Genomic DNA, 26102 nt, shown 5'->3' with positions numbered 1-26102 from the left:
GAAGCCACACATTTTTATTCTTACCCTGGAACTAGCTTAAATGAGCTTGATTTTCCTGCCCACTTCTATACAGTCCATCCTCAGTTTATTCTTGGAATGTCACAGCTACTTCTGTGTCCTAATTAATTGTTGACCCTACCAAGGTGATAGAAATCTAAATATAAATGTGGCAACTGGCTGGCTGGCTGACTTCCTATGCATGCTCAGGGCAAAAGACTGGGACTTGTATTTTCCCCAAGGCTGTAGATCCAGTCTCTGGCTGAGAAGATGGTGGTCAGGGCACAAGCCCCAACACCAGAGAGAAAGAAAAGACATCAGAGAGGAAGAAAAGTTGTGTGTGGCATGAGATAGTGTAGTGCAGAGAAAGATGAGGGAGAGCTGGCAAATCCAAAGCTGGGGAAAAGATTAAGAGGAGAGAGGCTCATAACAGTGGCTCAGTGATAAAGTACCTGTCTTGCAGAATTAGGCTCCAAGTTTGATTCCAACATTAACCCACACAGTCAAGTGTGATCCAGCAGCACTCCATTGTGATCCCAATGCCACATTAGGTGAGAGATCTCGAGCACAACCAAGTCTGGGCAGACATGGGTACACACCATAAGCAAGTATGGAACCCTTTGCCTCCATAACAATGACAACGAAAGAGGGAAGAGAATGGGGAAAATTAAAATTAGGAACCTTTGATTGACATTCTAGCAGTGCACTGAGACCTGGTCTCCTAATTAAGCAGTGTTCCTTTTTTAAAAATTCATTTAATCATTCATATAACAAATGTTCATGGAGGTCTTTCCATTGAAGTCCTGTTGTAAACTTACATCTTGCATTCAAGGAGTGGAAACAAAGAAAGAAAAATCTTATAATTATGAACACTGGAACACTGGAATAAGGGCTCAAAGGGGATCTTTATCTAGTTCAGACCTGGGATGGGATGGATCAAGGAGTGCTTGAAGGAAGAGTTCATTAAATTCAAGACCCAAAGGATTACTAGAAATAAACTGAGAGAAGGGTGCACATGGAATGGATGAACTTAGATACTTCAAGGAACTTTAAGTAATTCAAAAGAAGGGCTATCCCCCCAGCTCCACAGTTTTCCAGTAGCTTGGCAGTCACACCCATAAATTGCCTCCAGTGCCATATAATCTCATCGATGACTAAGATCCAGAGACTATGAAATAAAGCTCTCGGAAGAAAGTGACACAGAATGTCCTGGAGCTCACGGCCACATTTTCAGCCACATGACCTCTTATACTCTAGCCCACTGATGTACCAAAAGTAGTACACATTTGTTCGGGTTTAACATATATGCTTGTAATCTCTTATACAAGGGCTTTAATGGCTCCAGTGCCACATTAGGTGAGGGATCTCTAGCACACCACAAGAAATACAACAATCTTCACACACTTTCCTCTTATGGTGTGGGATTGGTGTTTGAATATTACCTGTAATGAACTATTGTGAAGAACATCAAAAAAATAAAATAAACTTTTAAAAATGATACTGAAAAAATACAAATGAGGGGCTAGATTGACAGTATAGCTGATAAGGTGCTTGTCTTGTGTGCAGCTGTTTGAGGTTCAATCCCCAGAAACCCATATGGTCCTCAAACCTGCCAGGAGTGATCCCTAAGGGCAGAGCCAGGAGTAAAACCTGAGCACTACCAGGTGTAAGCCAAACTCGCCCCCCCTCAAAGAAAGAACCAAAACAAAACAAAAAAAACTTCCAAGTTCTTCAAATGTCAAGAATAGAGGGTTGGGATGAAGTAAAGCATGACAAGTAGGTACATCCCTGATTTATGTTCTGTCATCTGAAAAATAGTATAGGAAATAAAGTGCTTGCCTTGAGCACAGATGACTCCAATTAGATCCCTAGTAACACATGGTTCCTAAGTACCTCCAGAAGCAGCCCCTAATCGCATAGTTAGGTATAGATCCGAGCACTTCAGGCGTGGCTCCATCCCTATACCCTACCACCACCACCACCACCACCAAATTTGCATATATATTAGAAGAATTATGCTGCTGAAAAAGTAGAACATAGATGGGAGGAAAGCACAGTGAGAAGTGGGGAAACTCTTCTTTGAAGATACCATCATTTTAAATGATCAAAGGTGAGGACTTAGCTAGGCTCTTTCAGTAAGAAGACCCAAGGGAGAGCTCAACAGAATGAGCAGATGCTTTGCATACTGAAAACCAGGGTTCAATCCTAGAGAGCACTATAAAGATCAATCCCATCCCCAAGCACTGCTGTATCCAGGTGTACTGCCTAGTGGGCCCCCCCAACCATAAATACCAATTTAAGAAAATGCTAGAAGGATATAACCTGAACAAAAATGAAATAGGTGGGGTTGGAGCACATGCTTTACATATGAGGTCCCCTGGTTGAGTTGCACAGTGTAATCCCCTTATCACTACCAAATATAGCCTTCTCCCTCATCCTAAAAAATATATGAGGTAGAATTTGATCCATATATGACCCTAGATTCTAGAAAGGCAAGACAAAGGTATTCCTGTTTTACATAGAGTAAATTGTAGAAGTGATTTCCATCTCCCATTACTGCACCTTTGACATGTTTTCCTCTCTATTAGGGATGTTTTCTCTTCTCTCTCTCTCTCTCTCTCTCTCTTGCTTTTTGCTTACATAACTCTGATATATGCTTCTTATCTCAGTGTTACTTTTTCAGAGAAGTTGTCCCTGATTTTTCAAACTCAATAGAGGCCTTCTGCTTTTCATGTTTTTTCTGTATATGAATCTTAATATTCAGTTTCTCTCCTTCATTGTCCTTGTCTGTGTTACAATTTATTTTTTGGCTACTTTTTTAATGGATATTTCCCTTTATCAGATATGTACTCTATTGAGCATATCAAAATTGAGCGATAGCACAGCGGGTAGGGCGTTCGCCTTACACGCGGCCAACATGGCCGACCCGAGTTCGATTCCTCCACCCCTCTCGGAGAGCCCGGCAAGCTACCGAGAGTATTCGATATGCCAGACACAGTAACAACAAAGTCTCCAATGGAGACGTTACTGGGCCCGCTCGAGCAAATCGACGATCAACGGGAGGGCCTTTACCTTTACCTTATAGTTCTTTACTATGTATAATAGGTACTCAATAAATAATTCTTGCATAAATCAATGAATAAAATAAGTAGTATATACCCCCAAATAAAGACAAAATCTATCAAGGGAAAAAATATGGGTATATATCTTTAACAAAGCTTGTCTTAAAATAACCATAGTCATTCCTTTTCCAACAACCATTAAAAAGACAAATTTGGAATGAAAATTGCAAAGAAGGAAAGAATTTATACGAGAAGAGTAAATTTTGGGTAGGGGGGCACATCTGGTGATGCTCAGGGTCTACTCCTGACTCTGAACTTAGAGATCACTCTTGTTGGTGCTTGGGGGGGCGTAGGGGATTCTGGAGAGCCAATCTGGGTTGGCCACATGCAAGACAAACACCACACATTGGTACTATTGCTCCAACCTCAAGAAAAGTAATATTTTGCGAAGCAGCAACAGGAGTCTTAGACAGCTGGAGAAGTCAGGGGAGCCTTCCAGAAACTCTAGAGGGTAATCTTTGACTGGTGTGCCACTGGACAATTTTCAAATGCCTGAATATCTTCCACAACCCTATGCATATGTTCTTTCAGTACTTATTGAGCACGTTCTAGAGAATACTGCCTTTGAGAACTAGTAGAAATTCAATAGTGATCAAGATAGTTACAGATCTGGCCTTTGGTATTCACAGTCTGGGAAACTGGAAATTAGCCCCCAATATATATTTATTTATATATTTATATTTGTGTATGTGTATTGAGTTTGGGGCCATACCCAGCAGTGCCCAAGAGCTATTTCCAGCTCCTTAAGCATGGATTTCCCCTGGCAGTGCTCTGGGAACTATGAAGTGCCAGAGATTGAACCAGGGCTCCTGCATTCAAAGCATGTGCTCCAGCCCATTCAGCCTTCCCTGACCTACCTATGAATATATTATTAGATATTTCAGGTTGTGAAAGAGAAGAGCAGAATAGATGAACGCTGAATAAACATGAAGACAGTGTTGACCTTATATATGTTGGGGAAGTGGAACAGGAAAGATAGGAAAGGAGATAGGAAATGAGGGTGCTAAGGGAGTGAAAGCGGGGACAGTGTGGAAGCATTGGATATGAGTATAACTGCCTTGAGAAAGCCAACTCTGTACAGAGTGGGCATCTATGTGCCAGTGGATACAGGGGCTCTCTTATCTTCTAACATTGAGGTCCTAAAAGTGATAGACTACAGAACCCACAAATTTGCTGTGCAAACAATGGGCAGCCTGGTGATTTTTTAAAAAACTTAAAAAAAATTTTTTTTATTAGTGAAGCACCATGAGGTACAGTTGTAGACTTACAAATTTTTGTGCTTGGGTTTTAATTATACAATGATCAAATACCCAACCCTCCACCAGTGCCCATTTTCCTCTACCATGGATCCCAGTATCCCTCCCACCCACCCCCATCCCCCCCATCCCACCCTGCCTCTGTGGCAGGGCATTCACTTTTGTTCTCTTTCTCCTTTTGGGTGCTGTGGTTTGCAGAAGAGGCATTGAGTGGCAATCATGTTCGGTCTATAGTCTACTTTCAGCATGCTTCTCTCATCCTGGAAGGATCCTCCCAACACCCTTTATTTGGTGCTCCCTTCTCTACCTGAGCTGCCTTTTCCCCTAGCAGGTGTGACTGGCCTCCAAGTCATGGAGCAAACCTCCTGGTACTTATCTTGGCTATTCTTGGATGTTAGTCTCCTATTTTGTTACTTTATGTTCCCCAGATGAATGCAATCTTTCTATGTCTATCCCTCTCTGACTCATTTTGCTTAGCATGATACTTTTCATGTAGTACCACTTGTATGTAAATTTCATAACTTCATCTTTTCTAACAGCTACATAGTACTCCATTGTGTAGATGTACCAAAGTTTCTTTAACCAGTCATCTGTTCTCAGTCACTCAGGTTTTTCCAGATTCTGGCTATTGTAAAGAGTGCTGCAATGAACAAAAAAGTGCAGATGTCACTTCGACTATACATTTTTGCCTCTATGGGATATATTCCCAAGAGTGATATTGCTGGATCAAATGGGAGCTCAATTTCTAATTTTGAAGAATCATCCATACTGTTTTCCAAAAGGGCTTAATCAGTCGGCATTCCCACCAGCAGTGAAGGAGAGTCCCTTTCTTCGCGACATCTGCGCCAACACCAGTTGCTTTTGTTCTTTTGGATGTGGGCCAGTCTCTGTGGTATGAGATGATATCTCATTGTGGTTTTGATCTGCATCTCCCTATGATTAATTATGTAGAGCATTTTCTCATGTGCTTTTTATCTATTCGGATTTCTTCTTTGAGAAAGTTTCTGTTCATTTCGTTGCCCCATGGGGCTGGATGTTTTCTTCTTATGGAGTTCAAAGCCTGGTGACTTCTTAGTTCACCTATCCTCTCTCCCCTTTATTCCCTAACAGTGAACACTAGGACATAGCCTGCATTTCTCAGAACATTCAGAAGGAGGGTCCCTCCTTGTAATCATAATAAATTAATAGTTTCTAATAAAATATCAGAAAAGAGGTCCAGGGGTTTGGTTCAATGACAAAGAACTTGCTCTGATATGTGTGGCCCTGGGTTCAATCTCTGTCATTACAGAAAAAAAGACAGAAGTACTACCCTCTAGATATTTTGCCTCCTCCCTTTCTCCTTTCTGTCCACTGTTCATACACTCTCCTTTCTTCCCACGAGTCCCTCTAACATTTATAAACACATCCTGTGTGCTACATGTTATTCAGTCTACAAATCTGTACTTGGTGCCTGGTTTATGCTTAGTGCTATTTGACTATTAGAATCACTTCTTTTTCTATGGTTTATGGAGCATCTTTATAGCATACGCATTCATTAATTCGTTCATTGAGCTTTTAATGTTGAGGTGGGGGTGGACACTACTCTACCTAGTTTGTTATTTCGTACTAAGGGTTTTACTCAGGGCCTCCTATATTGTAACACATTTTCTCTGCTACTTAGCTATATACTGGACTAAAAATTCTCAAAAGACAGCACAATTTTTGGATTTTTTAGTTTTGAAATTTGGTGGTAGGGATTAAAACCAAGACCTCATATGTGGAAGCATTTGCTCTAACTCTGAACTACTACCAGGCCCCCAAGTATCTACTCTGGTTCAGACATTGTGCTAGGGCATTAAAGATGGTCCAGGAATTTGTTTTCAAGGTCTGGAGTGTAGTTTTGTAGTAGAGTTCATTTTTCACATATCCGAGACTATGACTTCAATCACAAGAACAATCACAAACACACAAATTAGTTTTTTCTGAATGATTTCTATATTTTTTTAATTTACTTTTTGTGCTCAGGGGTTCCCAGCTCTGGGTTCAACATCACCCGCTGTGATGTTAAGGAACTTGTGGTACTGCTCAGTCTGTTGAGTTATTCCTTTGGCCTTCTGAATGATTTCTACATTTAGGTGATTCTACTATTAACAACAAAACATTTTTGTTCATTATACTAATTATCCCACTTATTTCTTGGTTTTTGCTTGCTTTTGGACCACAATTCAGGATTTGTTGGAAACTATTCCTGGCTCTGATTTTATGGATTACTCAGGGAACCACACAGGTCTGGGTATTAAACTCATGCTTCAGCATACACAGCATTTACTACGGCCTCTGGAGCTATCTCCTTGGTCCACACTAATTTTATGCTACTGCTATTATTTCAACAGACTATACAAGAGTGAGAGAAAATTAATGATAAAGGGCATAAATGTGTATTTCAAACATTCTTTCTGAAATTCCTCCCAATCTATCTTGTGTCAGACTTGATTAGTTGATTACTATTTTTGCATTGTTTTAGTTTATCTTAAATCTGTTTATCTGTCACATGTATTAATTCAGTAATGGTCTTGATAAATCAAAATTTTATAGTGACCTCAAGTGATGAAATGATGGAAGACATTGAAATATAGTAGTACCCCACTGAATGCAAGGGTGGGACACAGAAAAATTGACTTATGTTATCAATATAAGTGACATGTAAATTACAAAAGGAGTTACAATTTGGTTTTTGACCATTATTCACTGCAACATTAAGTACAGTAGCTAAGATATTATCTATATCTTAATAACCTAGATGCCCAACGACAGAGAAATGGATCATGAATATGTAGTATATGTACACAATAGAATGCTACACAGCTGTGAGGAATGATGAAATCATACCAATCATGGCAACTTGGATGGAACTGGAAGGCAGAAGAAGATGGATAAGCATGGGATGATAACACTTATATATAGTATTTATCCAAACCACAGAGTTAACAATACTGAAATCAAGAGACCCAAACTTTAACAACCAAATTTAGAAAGATGTCTGTCAAGAGGGCAGGCTAGAGTGGTGGGATGTGGGGGGGAACCTGGGAACATTGGTGGAGGGAAGTTGACTCTGGTGGTGAGCTCAGTGCTGCAATATTTTATGTCTAAAACTCAAGTATGAATAACTATAAATCACTGTGCTTTAATAAATTTTTGAAACGGGTGGGTAGGGCACAGTGGGTAGGATGTCCGCCTTGCACATGGCTGACCCAGGTTCAATTCCTCCATCCCTCTCGGAGAGCCTGGCAAGCTACCGAGAGTATCCCACCCTCACAGCAGAGCCTGGCAAGCTTCCCATGGCATATTTGATATGCCAAAAGCAGTATCAACAAGTGTCACAGTGGAGACTTTATTGGTGTCTGCTCCAGCAAATCGATGAACAATGGGAGGACAGTGCTACAGTGCTAAACTTGGTTGTGTGAGAGCCCCACTTAAATTCAAATATATAAGTGGTCCTAATAACATGCTTCTGAAATATAGTATAATTTTAGACATCAAATTGAACCATATTTCAGGCTTTGTCTGTACTACACACAGGGTCCTAAAGCCTGGGGACTTTTTTCCAGTGGCTTCTTCTTCATGGGGAAGGATGTGCTCTACAGGGGACCCTAACTCAGAAGAGGCCTCTCCCTCCCTGCAAGTAGACAACCACAAAGGAACTTTCTGAACCTTTACTGCTATTTGTCACCTAGCTTCTGAGCCTCCCTCTGAAGTCATTCTTATCCCTTTTCCCACTATTCACTGCTAATGGAATAGCATGATAATATTATTGTAATGTGAACTCCACCAATTATCATATGGCTTGAGTATTGAATGAAATCTATTCATGTAACAGTGACTGTTAGTACTTGTGGGATTCAGATCTCACATTACAACATCTTTGCAAGTTACACATCTAGTTTTGGAGGGTTAGTTTAGTGAAAACCAGATAAGAAATCAGAAAAAAATCTGATCTGTTTAACTAGGCCCACTTAAGCTGCAATATGTCATAATATATGTTGAAAGCAAAGACGGGAGCTGACACTGTGCCTCTAAACAAAACAATTTGTTTTTGTTTTGAATAGATCCTGCTGTGATCAGTAACTATTCCTGGCTCTGTGCTCAGGTGATCTCTGGTGGTGCTTCAGGTACCATATGGGGTGTCATAGACTTAAACCAGGATTGGTGGGAGGCAAGGCTAGTGCCTTAACCCCTATGCTATCTTTCTGGCTTAGCAATTTGGAAGCCAGCAAGGGAAGATTCTGTCCATTCACTTGAATTTGTAGTCTTTCTGGTCCCTTCATTTGGAATGCTTATCCTGCCTCTACATGAAAACCTTCTACTCATTATCTTAAACAGAGCTCAATTTAGTTCATTGTCAGAAGAGAATCACACGGTCATGGTCCTCCCGTTATTCATCGATTTGCTCGAGCAGGCCCAGTAATGTCTCCATTGTGAGACTTGTTGTTATAAAGTTATAAAGATTGAAAATCATAAAGAAAAATGTGTATCAGTTTAACTTAACATATATAAAAACCTAAAAAACTTTTTAAAAATTTGTATTGAATATCCATAAAATACACCATTACAAAGCCGTTCATGATTAGATTTCAGTCATACAATGATCCAACATCCATCCCTCCACCAGTATACATTTACCAGCACGAATGTCCCCTGTTTCCCTCCCACCATCTCCCAACTTTCCCACCTTGCCCACCTCCAGCCTGCCTCTATGGCAGGCACTTTTTTTTCTTTCTCTCCTTTTGCATTATGTAAAACCAAGAAACTTTAATATCTGAATATACATTACGAAATTAAGGAATAAGTAAGAGGCTGGAAAAATATATAACACATTCAGCTGATAAACAATTGCAACTTGTAAAGACAAATAGGGCTATAATAAAATTCACAGGACTCCTATAAATAGATAAGAAGACCAATCAGCGCTCAGAAAATGATTCAACGACTTGAAAGCACTTTCCTGGTAAGCACAAAGGCATGCGTTCACACTCTGGTGCTGATACAGCACTGAGGTGATTCTTGGAGTAAAGGGCTGGAAAGATGGCTCTGTGGGTTAAAAGTCACCCAGGGCAAAGGTGAGGCACTGAGCTTATTTCCCTATGCTGGTGCTTTGCGTGTGCAGAAGCGATTTTCACCATCTAGGCTCCTGGCAAAGGGGTGGGGAGTGGGGAGCAGGCAAGCTGTAAACAATTCCAAAAGCAGGACAAATGGATGAGTATAAACTCACTGTACATTCATGTACCATGGATAACACAATTGTGGCACATTCACACGCTATAATAATGTGCGATTATTTCAGTAACAAAAACACCTTTCATGGTATGTAAAGACAGTGCAAGAATTAAAGTTCTTGTCTTTGCATGTAACCTTCACTGGGTTCAATGTTCAGCACTGCAGTGTTCCTGTGAGCCCCATCAGGAGCGACTTCTGAGCAGAGCCAAGAATAACCCCTGAGTGCTGCAAGGTGTGCCCTAAATTCAAATTCCTCCCCCCTCAAAAATCAAAACCAAATATTAGAGTATAAAATAAACAGAAATTGAAGACTAAAAAATAAGATGGACAATTAACTTAGGACTAAATCGGAGAAATATAAAATTTTGCATCATTTTTCACATATTAGAGTGCCAAAAACTTTAAAGACATAAAATGTTGCTGAAGTTATAAAGAAATTTTTACATATTATTTGTGGAAATGCAAATTGACAGTCCTTTTGGAGAAAAATATTAGTAATTCAAGTCCAAATGTTTTTAAATGTGCTACCACTTTTTAAATATGCCTCATGGACAGACATAGAAAGGTTGCACTCACCAAATAAAGGGTGTTTGGAGGATCCTCCCAGGAGGGGAGATGCATGTTGAAAGTAGACTATGGACTGAACATGTTTGCCACTCAATGCCTCTTTTGCAGACCACAACACCCAAAAGGAGAGAGAAAACAAAAAGGAATGCCCTGCCACAAAGGCAGGGTGGGATGGGGGGGATGAGGGTGGGAGGGATATTATCCATGGTGGTGGAAAATGGGCACTGGTGGAGGGATGAGTATTTGATCATTGTATAATCGAAACCCAAGCACAAAAATTTGTAAATCTACAATTGTACCTCATGGTGTTTCACTAATAAAAATTTAAAAAAAAAGAAAGATTGCACTCATCAGTGGAATATAAAGTAACAGAATAGGAAACTAACACCCAAGAGTAGTGGAGATAAAGAGGTCTGCTCTACAGCTTGGAAACCGGCCTCACATACTGGGGGAAAATGCAGCTCAGATAGAGAAGGGAACACCAACTAAAGGATGTTGGGAAGACCCGCTTGGGTTGAAAGATGTGTACCGAAAGTAGACTATAGACTGAACACTATGGCCACTAAAAGCCTCTATGGCAAATCATAACACCCAAAAGGAGAGAGAACAAAAGAAAGCCCTGTTGCAGAGGCAGGGAGTGGGGGGGTGGAAGGGGGATGGGAGGGACACTGGGAACGTTGGTGGAGGAGAATGGCGCTGGTGGAGGGATGGCTAAATGATCATTATATGACTGAAATGCACATGAAAGTTCATAAGTTTGTAACTGTACCTTATGGTGAGTCACTAATAAAACATAAATTTAAAAAAATATGTCTCACTTGGGGCTGGAGCGATAGCACAGCAGATAGGGCATTTGCCTTGCACATGGCCGACCTGGGTTTGATTCCCAGCATCCCATATGATCCCCTGAGCACCACCAGGAGTAATTCCTGAGTGCAGAGCCAGGAATAACCCCTGTGCATCACTGGGTGTGACCCAAAGAACAAATATATATATATATGTATATATATGTGCATATATATATGCCTCACTTGTAAGTATTTAATTTGTTAAAATATGCTGGTCAGGGCTTTATTTATGAAGTCACTCTTAACTGCAGCATTGGTTTTTAATTAGAATCAGCCAAATATTTACTAATAGTTCAGTAGATATTAAAAATAACAAAATGAAATACTATAACTTACTACGAAATAAAATATCGAAGATCCTATATGAAAAATTCATTATATATGTTATTATTGAAGCATGAAAGTTAGAGACAGAAGCAGAAAACTGCGGGCATGGTCTCTGAGTGACCCATTCTAGAAGCTGGTCAAAGATGAATAGGTGATAAATCACAACTGTACAACAGGAACAGAGCAAGAGAGCAAGTCTGATCAGGTTGCTTGAACAGGAACAGGACTGGGCCACAAGAACAATTAGTAAATGTCTATTATGGAACCTAGAAGCTAATGGTATTGATCAATGTGCCAGATTGTACCAACTCCATACATAACAGCCATTATGTTAGAAACCTTCTTTGTGTATGTTAGATGAAAAATGCTTCCATAGATCTTGTATCTAACCCATTTAAGCTCTGTGTGACCTGTGTTCAGGGCTTGACCCACTTGTGGCGAGAGCCAGGTTGAGTCCACATGTATTAAATAACGTGCGATGCCTACCTTGGATTTTTCAGGTGTTCCCTGTCTCTTGGTCAGATTTCTGTAACATCATTTGTGGAAGTTTGCTGAGAAAGCGATTTTCTGAATAGTATTTAAAGCATGTGCCATTTTCTCTGGAAGAAACAATTTAAGAAAATTCTGATGTACAGGCTGAATGTGAGCACAGTAGGTAGGGTGCTTTCCCTGTGCATGGCCCATCCAGGTTTGATTCTCAGCAACACATACAGTCCCTCAAGCCAGCCTGGAGTGATCCTTGAGCACAGAGTCAGGAGAAATCCCTGAGCACTGCCAGTGTTCCACCCCCACACAAAAAGAGAAAAATTCTGATATTCCATTTTATTTTTTATCACAAATCACTTTTATAAAATAATTTTCTTTTACTTGTTTATTTATGCATTTGCTGGTCCAATCTCACTGGTGGTGCAAAAATACTATGCTATATCCCTGGACCCACTAATAATTTTATTTATTATATTTATATTTATTTGCATATTATTTATTGTATTTAAATACAATCATCCCAAATGAGCATGACTCTCTAGCAAGGAGTAGGGTCTCCACAAAACTCAACACTAAACTAGTTCTTGAGGTTTAAAACTAGTCCCGGGGATATGGTGCCGCCAGCAGGTCAATCTGTACCTGTGAGGCGAGTGCATCAGCAGCCTCATGGCGCCTTCAGACTTCCAGATACCCCAAAATTGCTGCTGTGCCTTTGGCCAGACCCCAAAAACTTGGGGCAAAGTTTACCAAGAAAGTAAACGGCCAAAAGTTAGGTATGTGGGAAACACACCCACAAACCACCTCCGGCTCAGCTATATAATTGGAGGCAAGGCCCCTTTGGTTCCTGATTGAACTGCTTAATGGACATGATCTCAGAGACTCAGAAACGAATCTCAGAACCCAGTGGCTTTAGGTAGAAATGCGTCTGGTCTCTGCAGTAGGCTACCGGTGCTGGGCCAACCCAGGTGGGAATAGGTTTCATGCCTTGGCCTGTTCCCCCTGGCGGCCCAGTGGCCGCTATCCCTCTGAGGCCACTGGATAGTCACATTTGGGCCCCCAGTGACGAGACACACAGGGCCTCATGGGATGGGGGTGGAGCCGGGCTTGTCCTCCCCACCCCAACGAGACCCCAAGTCATCGCCCACGAATGGCCTCTCTGGCTCCTGATCAAGCTGCTTAATGGCCATGATCCCAGAGACTCAGAAACAAATCTCAAAACCCAGTGGGTTTTGGCAGAAATGCATCCGGACTCCACAGTACGTTACTGTCGCCGGGCCACTCCAGGGAGGAAAGGGTGTTGTCCCTCCACCTGCTCCCTCTTGGCGACTTGGTGGCTGTCATCCTCCAGAGGCCGTTGGACAGTCAGGCGTGGGCCCGCAGTGACGAAACTTGTTGGGCCTCACGGGATGGGGGTGGGAGCCGGGCCTGTCCTCCCCACCCCAACAAGACCCCAAGTCATTGCCCACGAACGGTCTCTCTGGCTCCTCATCAAGCTGCTCAACGGCCATGATCCCAGAGACTCAGGAGCAGATCTCTAAACCCAGTGGCTTTTGGCAGAAATCCCTCCAGATTTAAAATTTCGGAATTTCAAAACCACATGGCCCTACTGGAGCCACATGACATCATATGTTATTCATAAGCAGCAATAGAACACAAATTGTCTATTGTTGCCTTTTCAGCAGATCTGAGTGTTGGGGTAAAATCTCAAATAATAATGGTGGGTCTGGTGTCAAAATAGTGAGTGTGATCAAAGTAGAGAGAGAGTAATGTGGAAATCATCTGCCCCACAGGCAGGGGTAGGGTGTGGGATGGGGGTATACTGGGATTTTTGGTGGTGGAGAATGGGCACTGGTGAAGGTACGGGTGTTTCATTGTATGACTGAGACTTAGACCCAAAAGCTTTGTAACTGCTCTCACGGTGATTCAATAAATAAAATTATAAAAAATGGGAAAAAAAAGTAAGGTGGAGTTCATGCACAATTCAATCAGCTAATCAGTGGCTGAATAAATAGCAGTACTCCTACAAAAAATAAATAAATAAAACTAGTCCCTCTCTGCTTATCTTCCTACAAAATTTTATATAAATGTTTTATGAACAAATTGTTTCCTCAGACTAATTAGAAAAGTTTAAAACACTAAACAATCTTGTGGGCTTTGGACCTTTTCGTGGTAAAGAAGAAGGCCAGTTAACTTACTTACACTTTTAAATTTGTGGGTCAGAGATATAGCTTAGGATTTAGTGTATATGACTTGAATGCAGCCAACCCCGCTTCCATTCCTAGCACCACATGATCCTAAAGCATCACCAGGGGGGGCCAGGTAATACCTGGCACTACAGGGCCCCATCAGTACCACATCTGCAGGCCCTTCCATTGAACCACCAGCCTGGTTGACTGAGAATCACCAAGAGAGCCCTCTTCCCCCCAAAACATATTGTATTTATTTCTATTTTCTAACTACTATTTTGTTTAATGTGAGTCATGTTGGATAAAAATTAGAATTGTTTAAAAAGCATTTGAATTTTATTAAAATCTCTGGAAGTATCTTATTCTAAAAGGATTTTAAGTCATTTTTCAACTTAATGTAAAGTAAGACTTTTAATGATAAGAGAATAGAAATGTTTTGTTAGAACTATTAAAAATTTTTTTTGCCTTTTGGGGCTTTTTGGGTCATACCTGCCTATGCACAGGGGTTACTCCTGGCTCTGCACTCAGCAATTAGTCCTGGCGGTGCTTAGGCGACCATATGGGATGCTGGGAATTGAACCTGCGTCAGTTGCGTGCAAGGCAAATGCCCTACTCGCTGTGCTATCACTCCAGCCCCAGAATTTTTAAACCTTTTCGGCTGGAGAGCTAGCACAGCGGGTAGAGTGTTTGCCTTGCATGTGGCTGACCTGGGTTCGATTTCTCCATCCCTCTCGAGAGGTCGGCAAACTACCGAGAGTATCACACCCGCATGGCAAAGCCTGGCAAGCTATCCATGATGTATTCAATATGTCGAAAACAGTAACAACAAGTCTCACAATGGAGATGTAACTGGTGTCCACTTGAACAAACAAGAGGACAGTGGTATAGACAGAGCTATTTATTGTACTCAGAGCTTATTTTTGCTCTGGTTAAGGAATTACTCCTTACTCCTGGTGTAAGTGAGGGAATCATAAATGGTGCTAGGACTGAAGTGGAGTCAACAGCAAGCAAGTACCTTAAGCATTCAGAGCTTACTCCTAGCTCTGTGTTCGGGATCACTCCTGGTAGTATAAAGCTTCTGTGATTTTTTTTCGGGCGGGGGCTGGTGGCTATGTGTATGTGGGTGCACAACTCACAACCAGCTGCACTCAGGATTCACTCCTATCACTCCTGGCGCTACACTCAGGGATTACTTCTGGTGGGGCTCAGAGGATCACATGCAGTGCCAGGGATTGAATCCAAATCAGTTGCATGCAAGGAAAGTCCCTTACCCCGCTGCAATTTCTGTCATCTTTTTTTTTTGCCATTGAACAGAAAAGTTATATTTTTATTTTTTTCCTTTTCAAATTTTTTTTTAATTTATTAGTGAAACACCATGAGGTACAGTTGTAGACTTACAATTTTTGTGCTTGGATTTCAATTATACAATGATCAAATACCCATCCCTCCACCAGTGCCCATTTCCCACCACCACGGGTCCCAGTATTCCTCCCACCCCCCCATCACCCCCCATCCCATCCTGCCTCTGTGGCAGGGCATTCCCTTTTTTTCTCTCTCCCCTTTTGGGTGTTGTGGTTTGCAAAAAAGGCATTGAGTGGCAATCATGTTAGGTCTATAGTATACTTTGAGCATGCTTCTCCCATCCTGGGAGGATCCTCCCAACACCCTTTATTTGGTGCTCCCTTCTCTATTTGAGCTCCTTTTCCCCCTAGCATGTGTGGCTGGCCTCCAAGTCAAGGAGTAAACCTCCTGGTACTAATCTCAGCTATTCTTGGGTGTTAATCTACTATTTTGTTACTTTATGTTCCCCGATGAATGCAATCTTTCTATGTCTATCCCTCTCTTTCTGACTCATTTCACTTAGCATGATACTTTCCATGTAGTACCACTTGTATGTAAATTTCATAACTTCATCTTTTCTAACAGCTACATAGTACTCCATTGTGTAGATTACCAAAGTTTCTTCAACTAGTCATCTGTTCTCGGGCACTCAGGTTTTTTCCAGATTCTGGCTATTGTAAAGAGTGCTGCAATGAACAAACAAGTGCAGATGTCACTTCGACTATACTTTTTTGCCTCTCCAGGGTATATTCCCAGGAATGGTATTGCTGGGTCAAATGGGAACTCAATTTCTAATTTTTTGAGAATCATCCATATTGTTTTCCAAAAGGGCTGAATCAGTCGGCATTCCCACCAGCAGTGAAGGAGGGTCCCTTTCTCGCCACATTCACACGCCAACACAGGTTGCTTTTGTTCTTTTGGATGTGGGCCAGTCTCTGTGGTGTGAGATGATATCTCATTGTTGTTTTGATCTGCATCTCCCTGATTAATGATGTAAAGCATTTTCTCATGTGCCTTTTATCCATTCGGATTTCTTCTTTGTGAAAGTTTCTGTTCATTTCGTCGCCCCATTTTTTGATGGGGTTGGATGTTTTCTTCTTGTGGAGTTCAACCAGTACTTTGTATATCCTTGATATCAACCCCTTGTCAGATGTGTATTCGGTGAATATCCTTTCCCATTCTGTAGACTGTCTTTGTATTTTGGTCATTGTTTCTTTTGAGGTGCAGAAGCTTCTTAGTTTTAAGATAGTCCCATTTGTCTATCTTTGTTTTCGCTTGCTTGGCCAGTGGCGTGACATCTTTGAAGATACAATTAGCTTCATTGTCATGGAGGGTTTTGCCAACTTGTCTTCAATGTACCTTATGGATTCCAGTCTGATGTTGAGGTCTTTAATCCATTTTGCTCTTACTTTTGTACATGGCGTTAGGCAGAGATCTGAGCCCACTTTTTTGCATGTAGCCGTCCAGTTTTGCCAGCACAATTTGTTAAAGAGGCTTTTCTTACTCCACTTCACTTTTCTTGCCCCCTTATCAAAGATTAGATGATCATATGCTTGGGGGGAGATGTCGGTATATTCAACCCTTTTCCATTGGTCTGCAGCTCTGCCTTTGTTCCAGTACCATGGGTTTTGTTTTTAATATATGTAGACCACAGCTTCTTTATTTGATTATTCACTGATGGTAATTGATTGCATGGGGATTTTTGTTGTTTTGTTTTTACTGGATGCTCAGGAGTAAATATTATTCGAAGTCAATTAACTCCCAACTTACAAAAACATAGCATTAACTGTCTTCCTGTGTTCATACAAAAAGAACATTGCTCTGAATTGACTATGCAAAGGACATAAGGAGAAGAAAAAAGCAATATTTACAAGTTAACAGAGTCTGATTAGGAGATAAAGATGACTGACTGGTTGGGGAAGCAGAGCACAAGGAAAGAGGTTACAGATAATCACAGAGGAATGGGAGTGTTTTGGGAGAACTGTGATGAGAGTAACCAAATAAACCCAAGCTCCCTGAGGCAAGGTAGAAAGGACAAACCAATGTTATCCTACAGGGGGCTACATCCAGCAATCCCAGGGGTTACTCCTAGCTCTGTGCTTAGGACTTATTCCTGGAAGAGCTCAGAAGACCATATGGAATGATGGGGAAGTTCATGTGGGAAGTGAACCCACGTCGGCTTCATGCAAAGCAAGCATCCTAATTTTAGTTGTGCTTCTTACCACATAACTTCAACCTTACTGGGCTGGAGCAGGGGTAGGGCGTTTGTCTTGGAGACAGCTGACCCAGGTTCGATTCCCAGCATCCCATATGGTCCCCCGAGCACCACCAGGAGTAATTTCTGAGTGCATGAGCTGGAAGAAACCCCTGTGCATTGCTGTGGATGACCCAAAACCAAAAACAAAACAAAAAAACTTCAACCTTGCTTCATCAGTTCTCCCTGCAATTCTCTGAGCTAGTATTTATGCAATGTAAATTACTTCTCTAATAAAATAATCTTATTGTTATTAAATCATTGAGTGGGTTGGAGTGATAGTTTGATTCCCAGCATCCCATATGGTCCCCTGAGCACTGCGGTAGGGTGTTTGCCTTGCATGCGGCCTACCCGGCAGACCCGGGTTCGATTTCTCCGGCCTCTCGGGCAAACTACCTAGAGTATCCGCCCACACAGCAAAGCCTGGCAAGCTACTCTTGAGGTACTGGATATGCCAAACATTGTAACAACAAGTCTCACAATGGAGACATTACTGGGCCTGCTCGAGCAAATCAGTGAACAACGGGAGGACAGTGCTACAGTGCTACTGAAGAGGGCAGTGCACCCTATAACATTTCCACCATCACCAAAAGTGAAAATGTGGAGGCGGTAGCAAAAGCTGTACAGCTAAATCATTGAGTCCATTCACAGATTAAGCAGACAAATTCAATTTTCTAGATATTCATATTTTTTGGCCTAAATGAGCACATACAATTTGTCATCATAAACGTATTTCACAAGTTTTATCGTTCCATCTGAAGATTTGTGGTTAAAGGTTACATTCCTATGAGATTAAACGGAAACAAAACCCTCTTGTACTCTAACAGATGACTATCTCATGGAACCACTTTAGTTCCTTTTCCTTGAATACTAGTAGACACTCTGAGAGAATCTGTCATACTGAGGACAAGGAAGCAAGCAGATGTTATTCATTGTAGATTAGCTCTTGACAACTGGCTCGTCTCCTACAGTGTTACCTTTTTCTTCCTTCTCATGTTAAGAAGGCAATAGCTAGCACATTTGCACTCTCAGATAATCTTGGCAAAAAATATATTTCTGCTTAGCCTTCTCATCAAATAATCTTTTGGCCAATAATTTCTTTTAATTTTAATAAGGGCTATATTGAAGTTTAAAATATTACAATTTTGAATTCATGTTGCCAATAATGTTACCTTTTATTTCTTTACTTTTTTTTGGTCTCATGCCATTGGCACAAACTCTCAGATCATTGTTAAGTAGTAGGGAAGAGGTGACTGTGTAATTCTTTTCATTGTGTAATTGAGCTCCTTCAGTGATTACTGTATATCAATTCTCCAGCATAGCTCTAACTCTAAACGTTTGGAAAAGATAAAGTAGGTGAATCTGTCATGCATGACATGTACACATATGTTCATGCATGACATGTACATTTCAATATACTCTCTCCTTTTACTAATCTTGGCTCATTACTTTCCCCTGTGCCCAGAAATCTGTGCTTTTCTTCTTAGACTGCCTACATTGGTTTTTATTACTTCTCATTTTTCAAATGAAGAATGTGTCTCCAAGAGTTTGAATCTGAAGCTACTGGATATGGCCAAGTTTATGTTCAAATTAAAAAAAAAAGTTAGGACTCACAACTGAATCTCAGAAGAGATTAACAAGCTGTAGCGATGCCTCTGGACCTCAAAGTCACCATCCAGTTAAAAATTTAACTTCAGCTGTGTCACCCTATTTAAAACTTTAGAATTCCTGGAGTGCGCAGCCACAATCATTTTATGCTCTATATTATTGATGTACCAGGAGTAACACACCATATTGGATGATGTTTAAAGTAACAACCAATCTCGATCAAAAAGAAAAAAAAGCACACAAGGCTCAACATATTAGTAATCTCTTATATAAGGGTTTAATGGCTCCAGGATGAGATACAACAATCTTTGTACACTTTCTTCTAAGAAAACTTGTTTTGATAATTTTTAGCAGGTTATCCATAACAAGCAATACAAAATAAATTATTTAGGGCCTGCTATTAGGGAAGGCTTGCGTGGTGATTGGGAAAATTTGAAATAATTGTGGTGGGAAGGTGTGATGAAGGTGGGGTTTGTGTTGGAATATTAAGTGTTATAACTTACTGTGAACAACTTTATAGAAATAAAAAATGTTACTGGACACCATGGCTTATAAGGTTACTCACTGTTGAGTTTCAGGCTTACAATGTTCTGACACAAATCTTATCACCAGAGGCAACTTCCATCCACCAATGTTCCCAGGTTCCCTCTAATGCCCCAGATCGCCTACTTGACAGGCACATTTTAAAGTTTGATTGTTGCAGTTTGGATCCCATGCTTTCAACTTCTTGGTTCTTTGGTCCAGCTATATCAATATATCGTATTCCATATCACCAATGTGTTTGAGGTCCCTGGCTCCTGCTCCTGATACATCCTGTTCTCTTATTCCCCCCCCCCCCTTTGGTTTTGTTCCTTCCCTAGCCTTCTCAGTTCTGTAATCTAGGGACCAGAGTAATGTAGGTATCCTTCCTTTGATACCTTGTCTTGTTATTCGGTTGGTCCATCACAGGTAAGCAAGATCATTAGATATTTACCTTTGTTTTTCTTCACTTAATATGATATCTTCCAGTTCCATCTAAGTTGCAGTGAATTGTATGATTTCATCCTTCTTTGCAGCAAATAGTGTTTCATTGTGTATATACAAAACAGCTTCATTATCCACTCATCTATTGTTGAGTACAAATATTCTCTCTCATTCAGTAGGATTTCTTTTGCCCTGCGTAAACTCTTTGATTTGATGTAGCTCCATTTAAATTTTTTTGTTTCTGTTGTTTTTGCCAACGAAGTAATATCATTGGATTTCCAAATCTTGGAGCATTCTGCTAATATTTTTCTCTAAGTACTTTATGAATTCTGATCTGATCTCAAAGCCTTTGATCCACTTTGAATTGACTTTTGTGTAAGGTGTGAAATATGAATCCAGTTTAAATTTTTAACATGCACTTGTTCAGTTTTACCACCAGCATTTTTGTTTGTTTGAGGGTCATACCCAACTGTGCTCAGGTGTTATTCCTGGCTCTGTGCTCCAGGGTCACTTCTGGTGGGGTTTGGGGCCATGTGGTGTGTTGGGGATCAAACACGAGTCAGTCACATTTAAGGCAAGCACCCTACCCACTGTACTATCACTCAGGCCCCAGAATTGTTAGAGGCTATCTTTACTTCATTCATGGAACCTAGCTCCTTGTTGAAATAACTTGACCACAGATCTGGATATTTGTCTTTCGGTATTTGTTCTAACCCATCAGCCAGAGAATCTACCCTTATTTCTGTACCATGCTGTTTTGATCATGTTAGCTTTATAGAACTGTTTCAAATGAAATACATCCCAAAATAGATAATCAGATATTTCCTAATTTCTTATTGCATTGGCTATTCAGGGTATTTAATGATTCTATACAAAATTTGTTATTGACTGTTCAAAGTTTTAGAAAAATGAATTTGGGGGCCTGGAGCGATAGCACTGTGAGTAGGGCGTTTGCCTTGCATGCGGCCAACCAGTGTTCAATTCCCAGCATTCCAGGAGTAACTCCTGAGTGCAGAACCAGGAGTAACCCCTGTGCATCTCTGGGTGGGACCCAAAAAGAAAAAAAATGAATTTGGATGGGGATTATATTGAATATGTAATGATTTAGGCAGGATGGTCATTTTGATAATATTGATTCCCCCATTTCATGAACATAGTTATTTTTTTCTATTTTCTAAGATCTTCTATGTCTTTCTGAAATGACTTTTAGTTTTCAAAGTATAAATCTCTCACAACTTTTGTTAAGTTTATTCAAGGAACATGATATGTTTTGGACACTATATTGAATGGAGTAGGCTCTTTGATTTCCTCTTCTTCTATTTCATTATTTGCATATAAGAATGTCACAGATTTATTGGGGGGTTCTTGGGGGGCCAGATCAGCGATGTTCAGGGGTCACACCTGACTCTGTGCTCAAGAACCACTCATTACAGTGCTCAGAGGACCACGTGAGATCATTGGTGGTGAAGAATGGGCACTGGTGGAGGGATGGGTACTCGATCATTGTATAATTGAAACCCAAGCACGAAAGTTTGTAAGTCTACAACTGTACCTCATGGTTTTTCACTAATAAAAAAAATTGAGAGTGGACATCCTCATCTAGTACCTGATCTCAGAGGGAATGCTTTCAGTTTTTCACCATTAATTACATTTATTAATCACATTTTCACCATTTATTATAGATGTTATTTTTTCTTTTCTTTTCTTTTCTTTTTTCTTAATTTAATCACCATGAGATATACAGTTACAAAGTTGTTCCTGATTGGGTTTCAGTCATACAACACCAATATACTGTCCTTCCACCAATGTACTTTTCCTACCATCAGTGTCCCCTGTTTCCCTAATGCCATCCCACCTCCACCCCACAGTCTGCCTCTATGGCAGACACTTCTCTCTCTCTCTCTCTCTCTCTCTCTCTCTCTCTCTCTCTCTCTCTTTCTCTCTCTCTCTCACTCTCTCTCTCCCCCTGTATGTGTGTGTGTGTCATTCTCTCCCTCTTTCCTTTAGAGCACCATGGTTTGCAATATAGATACTGAAAGGTTATCATGCATATCCCTTTACCTCCTTTCAGCACTCAGTTCTTGTAGAAGTGATAAATTCCAACTCTAATTGTCTTAGTGGTCTCTTTTCTGTCCTAACTGCCCTCCCTCACACCACAACCCCACACTAACTTATGACAAGCTTCCAATCAACCAAAATTTCCTTTCTTTATTTGTAGACAACAGAGGTTTATTTATTTATTCATTTATTTTTAACTTTTTGGATCTTGGCCATACCGAACAATGCTCAGAGCTTACTCCTGGCTCTGAACTCAGACTGCACTTTGGTAAGCTTGAGGGAGCATATGGGCTTCTGGGGTTTGAACTTGGGTTGGCCCTGTGCAAGACAAACACCCTATCCACTGTACTATTACTCTGGCCCCAGAGGTTGCTTTATTGTGAGTACACACACTTTGTATGCTGCACAAACACCATATTCTGCACAGGTCAGAGTGTGTTGTTATTTTTCTGTCTGGGATTATTGTGTCTGTGTAATTTTTGTTTGCTTGTTTTTGTTTAGAGGGCCACACCCTGTGGCATTCAAGCTTACTCCTGGTTCTATGCTCAGAGATCGCTCCTGGCAGAGTTGGGGTACCATGTGAAATAATAGGGATCAAACTCAGGTTAGATGAGTGCAAGTCTAGTGACCTGTGTGCTATCTTTCCAGCCCCTAGCAATTTGCTTTTTATGAGTGGCCTCTCAGTAATCCTTTCAGGGTTGCTTTAGTTATAGCAAATGTCACCAACTCTTTTTGTCTAAGAATAGTTTTATCCCTCCCTCAAATCTAAATGACAGATTTGCAGCGGACTCTAAGTTGGAGGTTTTATTTTCAGTTCTTTAATACTTCAATGTTTTATTGAAATGCTTCATTGCAAATATTAAATGACAGTTGATATCTAACTTATTTTGAAACTTTATTTAAATACCATGATTTAAAAGTTGTTCATAATGCAGTCATTTCATGTATTCAATATTACAATACCAATCCCACCACCAGTGTGACCTTCCCTCAATCAATGTCCCAAGTTACCCACCCACCCTGACCCCAGCCTGCTCCATTAGCAGATAAAAATAATTTACTTTGTATTACTTGTGACAACATATATCTCATAATGATGTTACTAAAGTTATTGTATGAAAATTTGCTGAGCTGTTAGGTACTAGTTCAGCCTTCTGCACTATTGTTTTTTCTAATTGAGTTTAGTGATCTCCTACACAACTATCCCATCTAATTTTCTGTGTTCCAAGGGAGTTGTCAGCACTGTGAACTTTGGAGATGTCACATGGCTCCATACACTGCAGTGTTCTTCAACAACTAAATCACAGGATGATTCAACACCATGGTGTCCTGGGTCCACCAGGCTCAACACGGTCACAGTGTCTCTCTGAGGTCAGTTGTCAGGCTGAGCCATTTAAATGTGAGCGAAGCATGTGGAGGTGGTTGTTTGATATTCTTTGAACCTCTTAAAGCTGTGCAGAAACTTCCTTCAGAGACTATGGCAGTTCTTCCCATTTCTCTTCATTTCCTGCCTTTTGGTATTCCTATAATTCAAAAATTATTTGTCTTTTTAGGGAGCCGAGGGGGCTTGGTGTTTGGGCTATATCTGGTGATGCTGAGGGACTGCTCCTGGTTCTGCACACAGGAATTAATCCTGGAAACGTTCAGGAAATCATATGGGATTCCAGGGATTGAACTCAGGTTGACCGCATGCAAGGCAAGCCCCCTACCTGTTGTACTCTTGGCCTGGGGGATTATTCCTCTTGCTGTTAACTATTAAGTGCCTTACATTACCTTCCATTCTTATACTTCTCTTATATTTTGCCACTTAACTATTGTTGCTTGTACATTGTCTTTAAGTTCACTGATCTCCTTATTCAAGATTCTGTTACTATGGCTTGTTACTACATTCTTTAGCTCCTTCAGTTTCATTGGTATGGATTCTTTCATATGCTGACTCGGTTCTTGTAGTTCATTGAAAGGGAACTCTCAATGTCAGCTTAATTTCCATTGCCATTGAGAGAGTGTTGATTTTAGGTCCTCCTTGACCAGGCTTGAGAATATTGATAAACCTGAGACTTGCCTGGACTTCTGTCCCTGTCTGCCACTGCTGCTGAGTTCCTTTGTTTCCCCATTTTTTTAAGACTCTGTGGGCTCTAACAGTGGAAATTTTGATTCCTGGTTATCTGAATATTAATCTGATCAGTTATTTATAGTTATAAGCAACTAATTATGCTTCTGTTATTTTTGATTGATTTTGGTTTGGGGGCCACCCTGCAATGCTCAGGGGATATTCCTGTCTCTACACTTAGGAATTATACTGACAGTGGTCAATGCCTCTGTTATTCAGACTATTTTCATTATCATGTAATGTTTGAATGTAACAGAGTGTTAGAAATCTCTAGTTCCTCTTGTTTAGTTACTAGGGCATTTATAGAGTTTTCTGTCAGTGGATTAGGACTCTTGGCAGGTAGTTCTCCACCTGCTTATAAAGTGTGAAGGGTGAGTGGAGTAATGCAATCTCACAGGGATGGTGGTAGGATGCAGTGGGTTGGCCAAGGGGAAATGGAGGCTTCCTGATTCCCTTGGACATCAGTGGGCACAAATCCCTAGACTGAGGCTAGGCAATTGTAGGCACAGAGTCTTACAGGGCTCCCGGAGTTGTGGGTGGAGGTCTGTGTATTCAAAAATATGTGTGTGTGCGCTCTTGCCACATGCGTTCGGAGGCCACAAGCCTCTTCCCTACCTTGGCCTGCAGCCATCACCAACAAACACATGAAGGAGGGAACAGGGCCATCAAGCTGGTTGGCGATGAGTTGCTGTTTGTTCCAATCTCCATCCTGCCATTTATTCCATTCTCCCTGCATGCCTATTCCAATCTCACTAAGCACCCCATTCCAGTCTCACATTGCCCCTCATTCCCCTCTCCTCCTGTCTCTCGTTCTTCTCTCTCCATGTCCTGTCCACTGCCTTAGTCAAGAGCCCAATCTCCAACGCTGAGGGTAGCATCTACACCCAGGTGAGATAGCACAGTCAACATATGTAAAGCCCTTCCCAGGAAGCTCTTCTAAGACAAAGATTTCATCCTGCTAGTATATCCACTCAAGGGCAGAACTTCATCTCAGGACATATTTCTCCTTTCCTAGTCCATAACCATTAAACGGTAACCTTGAATTTACTTCTTAATAATCTTTCTAGTCATTTTGTATGGACACAGTTAGCTTAAAGGGTGGCTCTCCTAGGAACATCTCGCTGTAGATATCAGACTACAGTCCTCAGGCCAGATTTGTCCTTCCTAAGCCTAGCGGGGTCCTTGTCCAGTCACTTCTCTTTGGGTCATGACATAATTTGTCCATGACCATGCTCTTAACTTACTACAAGTTTTATGGCACTTGGTCTGTCCCATTTTGATGCCAGGGTAGCTTAAAGCTTGCCCTGGTCCATCCAGTCCCTCTGTCGGGACCCATGTTTTGGGGGTGCTAGGAACTAAGGACATCTGAGTTAAATAAATATGACAGATTCCCAGGAGTAAATATTATTCAGAGTCAATTAACTCCCAAGTTACAAAAACAACAGTGCACTGAGGACCATGCAGTGCAGGGGACTAAATATGGAACTCCTGCCTGTAAAACATGCACTGTCCTCCCAGACCTTTCCCTGGCCCCAGAAATATATAATATATATATATTATATATATAGCACAGTAGCACTGTCCTCCTGTTGTTCATCGATTTGCTCAAGCGGACACCATAACATCTCCATTGTGACACTTGTTGTTACTGTTTTTGGCATATCGAATACGCCACGGTTAACTTGCCAGGCTCTGCCATGTGGGCAGGATACTCTCGGTAGCTTGC

Source organism: Sorex fumeus, unplaced genomic scaffold, assembly GCF_029834395.1.
Source record: "Sorex fumeus unplaced genomic scaffold, SorFum_2.1 ptg000028l, whole genome shotgun sequence".
NCBI lineage: Eukaryota > Metazoa > Chordata > Mammalia > Eulipotyphla > Soricidae > Sorex > Sorex fumeus.
The sequence above is the reverse complement of the archived record's forward strand: the minus strand, read 5'-3'. Positions refer to the sequence as shown.